The following is a 10,980-nucleotide window of genomic DNA, read 5'->3' on the forward strand; positions in this document are numbered from 1 at the left end:
TTCTTACCATTTCAGAGCTGATAAAGTACTTGGAGAACCAAAGTATTCTGAGGAAAGGGAACAGGAGAATTGACATTCCTAAGTTGCAGTTGCAGGCATAAGAAGGTAATGACTGTGGTCAAAGCTACCTTACATTAAGCCTTAGCTTTAGTCTCTAGTTTATACAAAATGTTAAGCTGGACATTGAATATGGTATATTTTTGCTTACACAGTTAAGACTATTAATTTAGTGAGACTATTGTGGACACTAGCTTTAGAGCTTAAGAGAAAATGCAAAAATCCTCACAAAATCCCCAGACTTTTCAGATTATTTAACCTTTCTTTTCTGTGTTCATTGAAGCAAATAATTGGATGGGAAATACCCATATTTCATTATATTAATTACCTTCTCTGCTTTTCTGTATGTCACTGTTTCTTACTTTGGCTTACCAGGAGAAGGGTTACTCGTCTTTGTATTTCAGTGTAGCCACAAGTAACAGAAAGAGGTATGGTATCTTTGTTTCTCAGGTGTATGAACAAAGGCATTTATCATCTTTGGTGTGAGCTTCCCCTCCTCCACACTTTTTCAACAAAAGAAACAGAAGGTATGCAACATAATAACAAAATAAAAGTAGGGAAACAGTATGACCTATGCCTGAGAGCTCTATCTGTTTATTGTTTTTCTGATTTCCTCTTCATTCACAATCAATTCCCTTTTGTGTGTAATTACACTTTTAGTGGTTGTTGCTTGTTGAATTTAGCAGTGAAGGTATTGCTGTCTGAAAAGAAGAGCAGTCTGGGAAGTGAAAAAATTAAAATTTGTGTTTATCTTTCCACAGAATAGAACGGAATAATAGAATTGCAGTACTCAAATCTCAAGTGGGACACGTTTGAGACTGATACTGCTAGGTGTAATTTATATAAATGAAGAAAATTTTGGAAAATTTAAGCATGTTGTTTTAACTTGTCTTAATGCAGGAACATTTTTGCCACTTGAGAAATCTTGGATTTGACTATGATTCCATCTAGTTGTCTGTACCATGTCTTTCTTAATTGTTACTTGCTGTTAAGTAGATGTACAAAAGTAATTTTGGAAAATGGTAAATTATTTTTTCTTAGGGTATCTTTGTTTCAGACTCCCATACAGAGATTTCACCGTGTATCCTTTCAAAGTTTTTTGTTATGCCAAGCAGTTGCACAGAGGAGTGGATGGGCTGTGTGCCAGTGGCTTGCAACCCTAGGATTCCCCAACTGAGCTGCTGAATGTGTAGCTGGTCCAGAGAGAAGTAGGAGAGAAACAGCTAGGATGCTTCTCTTGCTGTCTGTCTGAGTCTCAGGGGCCAAACAGGAACAGAGAGGATGAAAGACACTTAGAGAAGAAAGGATAAGAAGAGGGGAAGTCAGTAGTCTGGGAGTCAGTAGTCTGGGGAGACAGTGAAGTTGGCAGCAATTGCATGTGGCTGTTCCCACAGTGCCTGCCTCAATCTGGGCTTCATCACCTTTGGTTTTAGGGTTCTAATCAGCCAGCATCTCTGACTGCCCCTGTGCTTCAAATCATGAGCTGGGGAGGTTACATGGGTAGAAGCTTTTCAAAACTCACATAAGCTCTCATCTTTCCAAATGCAGCAGCCAAGCTTGCTGTTGATTGATTTATCCTTTCTGTGGGTGCTAGAACAGCCACTTGAAGGGCAGAGAGGAAGGAACTTCTCAAAAGTATGTAGAAAGTGGCATGTCAGGACTGAAGTATAAATATCTCCTGAGTATTCCTAAAGTTGTGTTTCTGCATGGTGGCTCTTGACAGACTCTGCTGAGACCATTCCTCAAAAGCTCTTTCACCCAAAACTTAAAAGAAAGGGTCATGATTCTCTGATACCTTCAAACAACATTGAAAACCTTTAATTATTTTAATGATTTATACTCAATTTCTGGCTGAGCAAATACATTTAGTCTTTATTGTGGCATCACTAAAGATTTGGATTTGGCATGAGAGGATTAAATGTTTAAATGTGTACAAGTGTACATTGGCTCTCAAGCCCAGAGCTCTATTTATATATATATACATATATATATATGTATTCTATAACTTGGCGTCAGCTTCTTGGCTAGGATTGTCATGTGTGAGTTCAAGTGTGTGTCCTCAACAACACACCTTAGTTACCAAAAAATGCAAACTCTGCTTTCTTTTCTGATGCTGAGTTCCTACAGGAGATGTTAAATATCAGTGATGGGAACAAAATTCTTTGTTCCACTTTGACTCCTCATTGCTGTTTTAAGCCATGGTGAAGTGGTGAAGGCTAGGATATATGCAGGTAGTGAATGAGTGAAACCATTCACAAACAGGAAGAGGCAAAAGGAAAATAGTGGGAAAACACTACAGCAGTGATCAACAAATGGTGTTCTCTTTTGCACAACTTTATGACAACTTTTTTTTGCATATTTGTATTTTGTTATGTCCTGTTATCTTTAGTAGAAGTGAAAATATGCAACTGCACTGTATTGTTACATCAGAAATTCCCAGATTGATTCACTTGCTGCATCAATAACCAGGCTTAGTGTTTGTTTATAAGAAGGCTGTCTGAAAATCAAAACAAACTTTCCTTTTTCCTATATTACATAGTTTACAGAGAAAATATTTAGTGGTGTCTTAAGTGAGCTTCCACAAAGTGGGAAGGTCAGAAGGTAAGTCTAGACTTGAAGAAATCTGCAGGTGGATTTCAGCAGCTTAACAATTTATCAGTCTTCTGACTGAATGTCTTGACCATCAGTATGTATTATTAATCAAATGGAGTGACTTCTCTCTTGCTGATATAGCAATTGCTTTTAAACAAGAAAATGTAATAGAGGGCAGAGTTTCTGAGCTGTCACTTTGAGTCAAGTGCTGGCATGGCAGATAAATGGGTGATAGACTAAGCAAAGTCACTTTGAGGACCCTTTAAGTTTGAATCTGTTTGTGTATTAACATGCTGAAGTAAGATGCAGGAAGAAGATAAAGATATTTACAGTTGGTCCAGAGACTTGGCTGTTGTTTTTTTTTCTTTCTTTTTAATTTGACCTTCAGTCCAATCTCTGCAAGGAGTTGTCAAGTAGCAGCCTGGCAAAAAGGATTAGGAAATGTTTAATTGCCCCAAGTTGATGTGGATTTTCATACCACTGTTTCTGTCACAGTTACTAAGCTCAATACTTCACTGACTTGCATCCCAAGGGCAATGTTTTGTATACCCCTAATGGTCACCTGGCTTGAAATAGTATCTGGCACTTGGTGTTCTCAGACCAGCCCTAGTTACTCATTTCCCATGCATCAATTCAGGAATCATACACACATATCACTCTTGTCCTCAAGGAGAGTCCCTGAAGTTCCCATTATTTTGTTTAATTATTTCTTTCTCCTTTTTATGAGTATCACAATTCTTGTTATCAGATGACCCAAGTTTTCAGTCCTGGCAAAAGAGGGTGTGCAACATATCAAGGTGGTAACCTCTAAGACTGTTTTGCCTCTTGTATTGCAGTACCATAGTTTTCTTTAATGCTGCTTTCTTCTTCACATATGTTCTTGAAACTCCAATAACCTAGATCACTATGGTGTGAATTCAGATCAGTTACCCTGGACAATTGAGCCTGCTGTGGAAGAGTCAGCATGGCATCTGCAAAGGGAAATCCTACCTTCCAGACCTGCTGGGTAGTAAGGCAATAGTGAGGACACAGGGAAAATCCATTTGGCTCCTAATAATTTTTTTACCACCACTGAATAGCTTATTTAAAAAAAACATGTTTTGTGGTAGAGCTGAAATTGTTGCAACAGTCTAGTTCAGTGCTTTGATGCTTTATTTGAACAGCACATGGCCAGAGCCAGTGGGACAAAGGCTCAATCTCGGCTCATTCCTGGGACACAGTTTCTGGTATTGCTACGTTGCTTTCATTGCAGTTGCAAAGCAAGAGGATGCACTTGGAATTTGCATGGCACCATTTTGGCATGGCTGCATTTCTGGGCAAGCTGGTGAAGAGATGGCTTGTTCAGATCTCCCCAGAGATGCAATACCATGTGCAGAGTGGGCTCCTGACAGAGTTTGTGGTCTGGAAAAGCATTTCCATTCTTCAATACTCTCCAGCAGAGATCAGATGCAGTGGATTATGAGAGACAACTTCTTCCTGGGTTTTAGTCTTCCTGGTCTCAATGATATCCCCAAGTTTTCCCTCAAGGATTAGTGTTGGTCTGATGGAATTTTCACAAAGTTCCAAATGTCAGCACAGCAGTGCTGTGTGTCGGCCTCCTCAGTGTCCCTTGCTACTGCAAGGGAGCTTCACACCTGAGTAAGAAAGAATAAAGACATTTAGTGGTTTTTTAATCATTTTAAGCAGCCTGAACATCTGTCCTGGGCTGCTAAAGTCGGGACTGGCTGGTGCTCTGAGTAGCTCCTGCTGAAACACAGACTTCATTTTGGTGCTCAGTTCTGTCCTCAAAATGAAATTGATTCACAGGACTAAAACTGGGTGTAGGTTGATACATGGTGAATTTGAGTCAGTGGGATCAAATAGACTATGACTTCTAAGGGGCAAATACCCAAATTATCCTGAGGTAATCAGTACCCAAGTCCATCTCCAATTATCAATTGAATGAATTATTATCAAAAATGCTATTCTCATCTGTGAGGAAAATAATATAAAAAGAGTCATGTTTCTAATAACAAACAGATAAACATAGGAATATATTCCTAAGGCAGAACCCCTCAACCATGATGATTGTCTTTATTAAATGTCTGTGTTCTAGGAATGTCAGAAGCACCAGCTTCATCAGACTGCAATGTGCTTGATATTACCAAAGTAAGTGAATATTTTCCCCTAGAGCTTACCAAGCATTCATAGGACCCCTAGATCAGAAGAAGAGGCTGTTTAATCCTCTAATATGGGGCTATGAAAGTGAAAAAGGAGGATTCAAGATTATCCCAATGCTCAATGCTGATAAGTTTGTTCCTTTGTTCCCTCATCAAATGTAGAATATGTTGGTTAGCCAAAGCTGCCCAGACTGAAGGTATTCCAAAACGGGCAATAAAATGGTTGGATGCAGGAAATTCTCTAGTACAACAGGGTTTGGGCCTCAAAATGAAAATAGTAGTGAGGGATGGTACAAATCCATCTTCACAGAGAAAAGGAGAATCCCTTTTTCTATGGGTTAATTTTTGACCAGACGTATTTTGTTCAGGGGCTTTGCTCTGGGCTGTAGTGCCAGCCGTGCCTGACACTTGACTCTGGGTTTTGTCACTCTGTGTAGGTAAATCTGTGACTGTCCTTTTTGCTCAGTTCTTTTTACATAGCTTGCACTAATTCAGCCACTCGCCCTGCATTTTGATTAGTGGCATGAAACCCCTAATCGCCCAATTAGAATGTGTAATGATACTGTAAAAATCCCTGTTAAGCTGAGCAGAGGAATATTTTAAAAAGCTTGTAATAGTAGTCACTAGACATGACAGTAGAAGAGGGAGGATAGATACATGAGTTTTATTACATGCAGATAACATGGTACTTTCTAAATAGAACTTCAAAGGACTATGCTGAGGTTATTAATGTAATTACTTATATGAAAAATTATCAGAATGTAATGAATAAATTAAAAATGTTATCTATATAGTATGTTATCAGTGTATTTTTTCAGGCTGGAATTAAAAAGAACACAGAACTACAAGAATTTAGGCTCTTACTTGTTTTCACATTCCCATGGTATTTAAAATGCTTCCAGATCCTTTGTTAAACTGTATCATAAATCAGATTTAAACAGAGGAAGATAGAAATCGCTTTGCTTTCATTTGGAAGAGTACAGGAAGTCAGTGATGTTTTCAGACATACATTGCTGAATTTGGCAACACAAACTCTAGAGCCCTCTCCCTCAAAGGATAAATAGGGAATTCAGAAACCATTGGGGGAATAGGGAGATAAATAAATAAAACCCTTCAACTCCTGTTGCTCACCTACACTCAAAGGTGAGTTTTGCCATCTCTGAACCTCAAGCCAGTGTTCTTTATTTGCCATCTGGGGCAGGCACACGAGCCCCAGTGCTGGATCACAGCCATGCAGGAATGCTCCAGCTGCCTGCCCATAGCCTGGCTGCACTAGCAGACTGCTGGGACAGTGGAAGAAAAGCATGGTCCTGGATTAATTTTCATTCGTGAGGAAAGGTGTTTTTTCCCCTAGAGGAACAGATTTTTAAACTTTGGAAGACATGAATAGATAGACTCTGCAAATAGACATAAATGTGTCAGAGAAGGTACTTAATGCCCTCAGGCTAGACACCAGCAAATCTGGTGATCAGACAGTCCCGTGATGAACTTCTATCCTGAATATGATGGAACTGTTCTACAATGTTGGTTTTGATCATTGCATTGGCTAACACTTCTCTTAAATGAGAATCACAAGGGAACTGTCATTTGAACAAGTACATAATTAGATCACATTGTGAAGCAAGAAAAAGAGCCATAAAACTGTCTTTTGTTAAAAATTTCCTTTCTGACATTCTTTTCAGTACACCAAAAAAATTAAAAATATATTTTTCCTTTTATTCCCTCGTTGCATTACCTAATGAACTTTTATTCCAAAATACAGATATATGGCTTCAGCCAAATTAAGACAGACAAAAATGCACTTAATGAAGGAGAATACTGAAGCAGCAAGGAGCATAACTTGGGAACTGAGACTTGCAGCAAAAAAAATTTATTAGATATCTTTTAAATTCATTTTGAACACAGTAAAGCAAGTCTTCAAGTTATTCTCTGAAGGTGTGTGATACAAAACTGTGCTCATTTATTCATCCTGAAAGCTGCTCAGCTGGGCAGAAAGCTAGAAGCAGCCTGAGCTGTTTGTCATTACTGGGACCAATGCTCTTGTTGACATCAAACACAGACCATGAATCACAGCAGCTGAGTTGTTTATTTGAAAAGACAGATAATCTTTGGATAACACTGCACCACAGAAAGCCCTGCTAGGTCACTGGCTATCACTTCCCAAGGCCAACCTTTAATCCTTGGTGCAAAAGTTGAAAAAAATAGGGTGATGCTGTGGAATCATCCTGTTTCTAGTAAAAAATAAAAAAAAATTATCAAATTTAGACACCATCCAACACTAGACTTGGTTGAATGACAGAAAATGTTTGTCTCTGTACAGTATCTGGAGCTGCAGAATCCAATGAACCCTTTGAGAACAACAGGAGGTCTGTGGTTGCTGTGCCTTGGAGCCCACTGGAGAAGGATCTGGTTTATAGCAATGGTTTGAAAGTTCAAAATTACCCAGATTCTTGAGAGAGACAGCACCAAGAGTAACTTTGTCATGCAGTAAATGAATGGCAAGAAGTTACCCAAGAGGTACATGTCACAGCTTAGAAGTTCCTTCCTTCATTCTGATGCAGCTGTGGATATCTGCCTGTTCCTTGAATGACCCTGTCCTACACCTCCTAACCTGTTTTATCCTGAAGAATATTCAGAATATGCTCCCTTCTCTTTTGCTTGATAGTCTCTTTTCTCTGATGTTGCTCTTGTTACAAGGAGCTTCTTGTGAGGACATCAGTTATTCTGATTTACTGGCTTTCCATCTTTCCCCTTCCTGATCTCACCAACAACTGAGAAATTGACTGAAATATTTTCAATCAGCATAGGTTCTTCTATGTCAAAGTAGCTATATATGAGCTGGAGGTACTAGGTGAAAAGATGGGTCTAAAACAATAGAGATTTTGTTTCATTTAATTGGTGTGGAGGAATGAGGGCTTAGTGTCACCTCCTTTGGGATGCTTGGAGCACCACATGCAATTATGAGAGCCTTGTTTTGTGAACTCAGGAAGCTGGAATTATCCAGGGCTTTCCTTAGGACTGTATCACTCATAAACTTTTTTTTTCTGAAAGAGATTTTTCTTAGCAGGGACTCTGTCAAGTTAAGCTTTAACCAGAAAAAAATTACTTTGCCATGAATTTGTCTTCTGAATCACTCCTCAGGGACCTTTTCCTCTGGGTATATGCACTTATTTATATTGTGTATCACTTTTTATAAATCTTAAAGACATCTATTCTGGATGGCTGTAACTTCAAGAGGAATTTCAGAAATATCGTAAATACTTTAGCAAGTAAAGTGGGATTATTTAATTTTCAACCTCTTACGGTAATAAACTGAATCACACTGAAAGTCCTGTTAATTTTACCACATTTTATATGCTTCTTATAAAGGAGAAACATAAATGCATATTCTGGAAATTTCTGTACAAGTAAATGAAGTCCTGCTAGAGTAGCTTGTGAGCAGTGAATCTATAACCAAAGGATGTAAATGCTGAATAAAGTTAGTTGCAATATTGCATGTGTTTTGGGATCAATTCATTATTGATGCAACCAGACTTATCTTGTAATAATCTGTGTTTACTTATAGACCAACAACAATAATTAATTTGAGCGTTCAGTGGGGTACTAGGACCTCTAGCCATTAAATTCTGAAGCCCTTGTGCAGTTCTGGTTACCAGCTTTGCAGGGATGACTCAAGGTCTTTCCCTCTGTGTCAGACTGACTTCCTTCTGCTCAGATCTGAATCTGCTTTTCTGTTAACTCCTCTTGTGTGTCCAGCTGAATAATCCCAGTCCACTGCCTTCCTCTTCACGTCATCATCTCACCCTTCCCTCTGTTGTTCCTCCTTGCATCCAGCCCTGGTACCTCAAAAATGCAAGTTTCCAAGAGACTGCCTGGTCCTTGGAGAGCACTCCCTCCATCCAGCACATCTCACAGAATCCCAGTCACAGAATATTCTGAGTTGGAAGGGACCCACAAAGATCACCGATTGATTCAATGACTGATTCAATGAGGATTGAACCCACAGTCTTGGTGTTATTAGCACCATGCCCCAACAATATTTGCTCATTATCCCATTTTCCATCAGCTTTGGAGGGCTGTGTGTTTTACACAGAATGCTCTCAAGAGGCAGTGGAATCCCAGTGGGAACAGTTGCTGTGCAGCACTGGTTGAACAGTACTCAGGCAATGCATGGAATGGACTCTGAGCAGCTCAGCCCACAAGAGTGAATTGAATGAAGATGCCACTAAATCTAATGCAGATGCTCTCTGCTCTGACTTGTTTTTTGCTAGTTTGTATGAAAAACACTTCATTAAAATAACTTGTCTTGTCACTGGCTTATAGGGCAGCCACCTCAAGTTTTCCCAGCACTGTCCTGACAAGACTGTCACAAGTGCCATAATTAGTTGGTGCACCTGGAGATCATCACAGATTTATTACAAAAACCTGTGCTTTTCTCCTCCTAATTTTGCAGGAGGTCTCACCTTTTAGCATTTACTTCACACACTATTTTAAAACAAAATGGAGGAAATTGTCACATCTAATTTTCACACAGGTCCAGGTACTTTAAATCTGGCAGCGCCTTCTTGTCCAGAGTGACTTTTGCTCTTTCTCCATGCAACTAAAATTCTCTTCATCTCACAGGCTGGCTGCCACGAGCTCCTAATCTTCAGTTTTGACAAAAGTTCTTTATCCAGCTTCCAAAACCTGTTTTATAGGTCATCTTTCCAGCTTATCATCCTGAGTATCTCTTTCCCACTTTGTTTCTTTCTGCTGCCTCTCCATCTTCTGCTGCATTGAACACCCCCACCTTTTCTTTCTTTTTAAAACTCCTAATTACATAAATTTTTGCACTTCTCAAGTTCTGCAGTGGCACCAACCCCTGCCTTTAATTAGTGTTTCCAGCTCTTCTTGAATTTTCCTTAAAATGTCTTTATACTTTCCCCTCTAACTCCTGGAAGCAAGGCTTTAAACAAACACAAAGCCTCTCTTTCATCTTTCTCAAAATCACATATTTCCTGGGAGTTATATAAAACAGTGGCCAATTTGCTGTTTCTTGTGCTTCTGACTTATTTTGCAGATGATGGGTGCTGCCATCCTTCAACTGTCACATTTACTGTGGCCATTCTTCACTGTAAATTTTTAACTGCAACACTTCTGTGTAGAGACCATACCTGCATTACCTGCAGACACCACTTCTGTGTGGCTCCTTATCACTGTGCAAGTCCCCTAAATGGCAGCCAGAGCCTATGCTGCTGCTGCACTGTAGGAAACACCTGGACTGGAGATCAGGAGCACTCATTTGTGCTGGCTCTGTGAAGACCAAAAATACTGCAAACTGGTAGTGAAGGACAGTATTCAGTTGTGAATTTGTGGCACTTAATTTGTGCAGTACTTCGTTACCACAGTGATAGGAACTAAAGAAAGCTGTAGGATACAGGTTCTGAAACCTTCCCTCAGCAGACTACCATGTGGGCTGGACTGTTTTTAACTGCTTTAGGTGCTGATTTTGGGATAGAACTGAGCAGAAAGAACAAGCAATGTTTTCCTGCATGCCTGAAGTCCATCCAGATTTTCATGTTAAAGGGGCAGATCTCCTTTTTGACAAAGCAGCCTTTCATGTATAATACTTGCGAATATTCTGTATTATTTTTGAGGGAGAGTTTCTCTCTCCACAGAGAGATAACATTCCCATTATACTCTGTCCTACAGATTCAAGCAGTCTAAAAGGGTACAGAGAAATATGAGTAAATGGAGTTCAGCTGCTTCTATAGCATGCTTCTCTAATAGTCATTGCAAGTGATTTTACTAGTTATGAAATGGGGAAAAAATCCAAAAGCAGAGCAAGAAAAAGTTTGGATATCTTAGAAATAAAATAGGGTTAATATTTCAAGCTTGTTTCCAGGAGATATCAGTATATGAGTTTTTAATTTCGTACGTAGTGCTTAAATATTCACATCTAGAATCAACTGGCTTTGTGTGCCCATGTGTTTTCAAAATCATGGGTTACCTACAAGAGGACCCTTGCCCATAAGAAATTTCCCCAGGCTGTGTATGCCAGTTATCATATTTTCCCAACCCAGATCAGCTGGGCTTTGTATGTGTAGAGGCAGAAACCTCTGAGTTGCACAAATAATGCTACAGTGCTGATGAGATTTCGCTGTGAAGAAAACTTGTGTTGTTATAGTAAACA

This window comes from Sturnus vulgaris, chromosome 1 (genome assembly GCF_052056855.1).
Source record: "Sturnus vulgaris isolate bStuVul1 chromosome 1, bStuVul1.hap1, whole genome shotgun sequence".
Lineage (NCBI taxonomy): Eukaryota > Metazoa > Chordata > Aves > Passeriformes > Sturnidae > Sturnus > Sturnus vulgaris.